General features: G+C 40.4%; 1 protein-coding gene across 2 annotated transcripts in view; it reads left to right on the top strand.

Moving 5' to 3' along the window:
• The window catches only part of LOC116840265 (longitudinals lacking protein-like), a 221,994-nt gene that overhangs the window by 98,557 nt on the left and 117,437 nt on the right, over positions 1-6,000 (top strand). The window lies entirely within an intron of this gene.

Here is a 6,000-nt window from a genome sequence, read left to right as displayed (position 1 = left end):
GAAATTTTTAATCGACTTCGAAAATGAGTGTTTCTCAGTGTTTTCGTTGAATGTTCAAGAATTCTATGTGATTCTCTTTTACGCGATTCTGCTTAAACAAAACTTCTGTATTCTGTATGTACATTCGCGTATGCTAAACATAATGTTCGCACTAACGTCAACTTTGCATCTTTATAAGCGCGAAATGTTCGTGTTCGAGGTAGTAACTGTTCGAAGACAATTGTCAATTATTTGCCGCTGAATTTGTGTGTTATGATCGAACGTGCGGGCAGGTCGTTCAGCACGAAGTATCAAGAGCTGTAAGTTTCGCATCCCACTGACCGTGCGCTCTTTGCTTACGTGTTTTTCAGGTGGTGAGCTGGTTGAACTGAAAATGGAACTAGAGCCGCAGCCAAACACGGAACTGAGCCCGGAGCTGGACTCGGAGCTGAACACGGAACTGATGTCGGAGATGAATATGGAAGCGGTGCTCATTCCCCGCGCTAAGGGTGTGCACGCATGTAGCAGATGCGGCCGCTGCTTCAAGAGGAAAAATAGCCTCAGTCGGCATTTGCGATATATCTGCGGCCAGGTTCCATCTTTCAAGTGCCCGTATTGCGAGTACTGCTGCCATTCGCGCTACAGTGTCTACAGACACGTACGCATGAGTCACAAGAAGAGAGAAGTGATCGCGCTGGATGTTGTCAGACATTGTGTCAACAGGCCCTACTAATTTTATACGAGCTTCATACACGCAGCCGAAGCAGTCTTGCACGTTATTAACAAAGCGTTAACGAGTCTCCTTGCAACCTCTGGATTTTGAAACTCTGACTACGAAAGCGTCGATTACATTTGATTTCGTCCGCGAATGTGACATGTAATGTATGAGACGCCTAAGTGCGCGCGTTCGCAGAAATTTCTTCCCCAAATGCAAATACATCACAAAGATACAGTACCAATTATTGTGGTGCTCTTAATATTTTGTCTTTCTTACCTTTTCTAGTCTTACTTTTTCCTCTTATTAGGTCACCGAATCGGTGGCGTTATATGTATGTGTATCTGGTGTGACTCGTTATTGATCTTCAGTAACCTGATTGAACCGTCACGCGTTTTCAAATATCCATATCTTTCTGCAAATATGCTAAGTACACTGTCTACACAATAAATCGACACATTCTCTTTCTCTGCACCATTCTACGAGATGGAAGTCGTATTGTTCATCTCTGTGTGCTGTCTTTGTTCCTCATATTTCTGACTTTGATCGACCCTGCCGTTCTGCAGAACCTCGCAGGCGATAACGAAGGCACAGTTTCTACCGCGAGAGGACGTATCTATAGAGATCATTACGGCATTGATCACGCTTCGCCGCACTTTGACGCGCGCTCTGATGCGCGACAGCAACGCAATGCAGGCCCAGGCGTTTCATTGGTTCTTTCCGTTGTTCCATGCTTTAGAGAACGAGGCTGTCCTGCTGCAGCCATTCGAGATCTTCGACCTGTGCTACCGTTGTCCCAGTTGCCACCGCGGCTTCCAACGGAAGAATAGCCTCAGCCGGCATCTGCTGTACGCGTGCGGGCAGAACCCGCGCTTCGAGTGTCCCTACTGCAATCATCGCAGTAAGCTGCGCAGCGACGTTTACAGGCACGTGCGTGCCAACCACAAGAGACGCGAGGTGCTGGCCGTCGACGTGGTCAAGCGCTGCATCAAGAAACCCTGAAAGCACCGACTCACATCAGCTTCGACAAGAAGGCAAGCTCGTGCGCTCGTCCTCTCGCGGCGACTTGCCGCGAATACACGAACGTTGTTGAAAGGCTCGGTGTAAGGACAAGGTAAAGATGTGAAACAATCTTGTCAGTGGTATTGCGAAGACATTGCTTGATCAGACTCGAATATATGACGAGTATATACTTTTTCGTCAACGTGTACTCCTCCTTAATTATGGCAAATCGGTTTCGGCGCGTTTCAGCCGTTACTCTGTTGGTGCAATGATTTCTTCGATCTGTTAAATATTATGATTGTAAAGCGTCGTTGCGAATGTCGTTCTTTGCGCAAGGCAGAGGATTGTAGTAGCGTCATTCTTTAAATCGCCTCCAGTGTTCTCAAAGAACCACATGTTTCTTTTATCTTACTTCGTATACAGGTCATATTACGTTACATGTACAAGATGTTCTGTTTTAAATGGGACACGCTAATAACTCCGAAACTACACATAACGCGTAGTTTCGGAGTTATTAGCGTTTTCTGTTCAAAATAGTCTATTCTATATGTACGAATATGTGTGTGAATATACAGGATGTTTAAAAATTCCAGCCGTGGACTCATCAGATTGAATGAAAAGTGTCAATTTGGAAATAACCACGTAAAATATTGCGTTATTAACTAAAGAAGATTGATGAACGATCGCGCTAGATGCGGTACAGTAGATACGATCTCCTTTGTGTGCTTTGCATACAAGTCCTTATGTAGATTAACTGAACAAAAAGGTTTTCTACTATTTTACAAAGTAATCCCATAGATTTTTGAGTTATTAATTAAAGAAAATTGGTAAATAATTACATCGCGATTCCTCACTAATTTTCTTTAATTACTTAAAAATTTTAAAAACTTAAAGATTTATGTAATTATTCGTAAAATTTTTTGTTTGATTTGACCCAATGTGCAAGCTCACAACATATATTGTACTTACCATCACGCTCTGTACTGAACCGAACGCGCGATTATTCCCTAATCTTCTTTAATTAATAACTCTAAATTTTACGTGACTGTTTGCAAAATGGTATAGGACTTTTCCGTTCAGTTTGAGGAATTCTGCCTGCACACAACAGCTGTCTTGAATTTTTAACACCCTGTATGTATGTATGTGTATATTTTTATATATGTACATAACACATAGAAACACGCTGTATCTGATCGATATGTACATGAAAGTTGATACTTTCGCGAAAAGAATTGTATGAGAATGCACGGCAATTACATGTGCAAATGTGGCTCTGTATACTTTAGTGCTGCAAAATAAATACATTTATATTAACCGATGAATACAAGAGACGTGACAATATGCAATGCTACATAGTGTTTTTTAATATATTTTTTAATATATTTTTTGTACGCGTTATAACATGTAAACTATAAATTGTAGTATTTTTTTCTAGAGAATACGTTATCTAGGAAGCACCGTATTATGTGTCACATAAATCTCGTTTCTAAAAGAATATATTATTTTATCACGTTTACGTTTATCAATTACGTGATCAATTGTACCTGATTACTCGTTAAATTCGTAAAACATTCACCTCAGATTCATTATTTTTTCATCACTGGAACAGTCTTATTTTATTTGTCCTACCTCTTCCTCCTCTCTCTCTCTTTCTCTCGATTCCGCAATGATTTTGTAAGATAATATCTCGACAAACTTTACCGCAGCGTTATTAACAAGCTTCAACGGATCATTTCATTCGAATCGACTCGCAGATCAAAATAAATGCATCTTGGGCACTTATCCGTCGCTCGTTAAGTATCACTTGTTGTTCGACTCTTGCATATATTTGCGAGCTTTACATCTTCTTGCAAAACTCGAGCAATCTCATGGAATGGCATTTAAGGCTCCTGGATATTCGCCGTGGCCATTTACAATTTATGACGTCAGGAGAGCGAGGAAATGTACACCCAAAATTCCTACAAGGGATGTCGAAATAAAAGTACATGTGACACTTGACAAATGACACTTGCAATCGATGAAGTACATGACTAAAAAATACTCTTGCACACTCTCCACTTTCCTCTTGCTCTAACAGTCAATAAGTAACAGAAAATGAACAAAATGAACAAAATTGACAAAATGAAGAAATGTAAATTAAAAAGAAAGATTGCTTATCACGTTAATTTTATGATTATTCGTTGGAGCAAACGGAAAGTGTTCGAAATATTTTAGTGGTGCGCTCAATCGACTGCAAGTGTCGCTTTTTTAATATATTTTTAATATATCTTTTCATTCCTGCATACTTTGTAGGAATTTTAGGCATGTATTTCTTCGCTTTTGATGTCATAAATCAAGATGACCGCGACGAGTAGCCAGGAGCCTTAAGTCGGCACTCTAGCGCGATCGCTCGCAGATATCCTCATTAACCAGGCATTACTGCTTTTGTGTTCGCAGGCCTCTATCACGCGGGCTTGCATCATAAGCTGCACAATTACGGTATACGGCCGCACAAGAAGTTCCCGTGCCCGAATTGCTCCAGGATCTTCGTGTGGAAGTGCACCCTGAAGAGACATTTGCGCAACGAGTGCGGCAAAGAGCCGCGCTTTAAGTGTCCGCATTGCGATTACCGCGGCAAGTGGAAGGCCAACATTAGCAGACACATCAAGCGAATGCATAAGAATTGCAGCATCTACGTGCTGACCACCAACGTCTGAATTATTTCCTGAGTCACTCCTGACGCATCGCACGATCCTTGGTGTCCGAAGTCTCAGGATTCTCCGAGATAACTGTTGAATGGTCGTGTCGCGGGCTAATCGTACGGGCAGGTTTGAACGAAGAAATTATTCTCTCCTCGCTCCCCTGAGACCGCGTTAATTACGTTAAAAACACATAATTACACATAAGATTGTTATTACGTGTTTTAAGTTACGATTATATTCGAGAGAAAGATATTTTCTCAATGGGTTAAACATACATACATAATGGACAACAAGTGCGAATTGGATGCGAACGAAGAGTCTCTCTCCGTTTGTCGATTTTACTGTTCTGCGGCGATTCATTTCGGAAATATTGAGAATAAACAGTGATGCGAAGAAGAATGAGATCACAAGTTGTGGTGTCTTCCCATGAAGGCTTCGACGATAAAGATAGAAAATCACGAGTGACTTTTTTCCAGAATAAAGGAATGATCTTATTTTTTTGGCGATAGGAAATAGCTTACTTTCGCCAGGAAATCGAAGACAGAAAGTTTTGTTGGTCGGACACCCATGTGTTACTTCAATTACATCTCCTTGGCTTTTTGTCATCTCGGCACACCTATGTGACTGTCTGAGATGAAAAGGCCTATGTATGATTTCCCTCTCTTTTTCTGTTTCTTTCTTATCCAACAAGTCGCAAACTGTTTCGCTCACAGAGGCACTCTGATTCCTTTCAGACTACATCGTGAGACTACCACGTCGATTGACCATGACTCAAAAACTCCGCAGACGGCAACGCGGAATCTACGACTGTCCCAATCCCAACTGCAGCAAGTCCTTTAATTGGAAGGGGAATTTGACAAGGCATCTCAGATACGAGTGCGGTCTTATGCCGCGCTTCAAGTGTCCCTACTGCGAGTATTGCTGCAAGGTCAAGGGTGACGTGAGCAAACACATAATCAGGAGGCACAAGGACTCGGCGATCTACGTCCTGGACATCTTCAAGAATTCCTGGTTCGCGACGAACGGACCTTAAGGCTAATCGAAGCAGTAATGTTTGTGTTCTATTAAAATTGTGTATTCCTTTTGTTTCTTTATAATAATAGTTGTAATGAAGAAAGACACACGCGATTTTTCACAGCACACAGTATAACAACATCTAATAGTTCAAGTGAAATCATCATCGCGTTCCATGTATTATTGACTTTATTATGTTCTTATGACTTATCTTATGACTTATGACTTTTCTTACACTTAAGAAAATTTGTATTTTATTTATTAGGAAGTAGATTTAAGTAGATTCTTTTTCTTATAGATATATTTGCAGAGTTGTAAATATAATTTCTCCCAAATCAATTAAAAGTGAATTAACTAATTATGAAATATTGCATTTTTTAATGATAAGTTATTTGGAAAATGGGAAGTAAACGTATCTTTGTATCCCATGATATTGATTCTTATATTCTTTTACTGTAATGCAAAAATTGAACATGTTAACATCCGTATGCACTTATCGATGAGTGTGTTTCGGAGTATCTCAATTTCTACAATGTAATTTTTCTTTTGCCACGTCGTTGTAAATGCATGACAACCGATTTACAGTAATTTACTGTTTTTCTACGAATC

This window comes from Odontomachus brunneus, unplaced genomic scaffold, assembly GCF_010583005.1.
Source record: "Odontomachus brunneus isolate Ranch 3 - 2012 unplaced genomic scaffold, Obru_v1 Obru_scaffold_009, whole genome shotgun sequence".
In the NCBI taxonomy this organism is placed as follows: domain Eukaryota; kingdom Metazoa; phylum Arthropoda; class Insecta; order Hymenoptera; family Formicidae; genus Odontomachus; species Odontomachus brunneus.
Note: the sequence above shows the minus strand (reverse complement) of the source record. Positions and strands in the feature narration are given on the sequence as shown.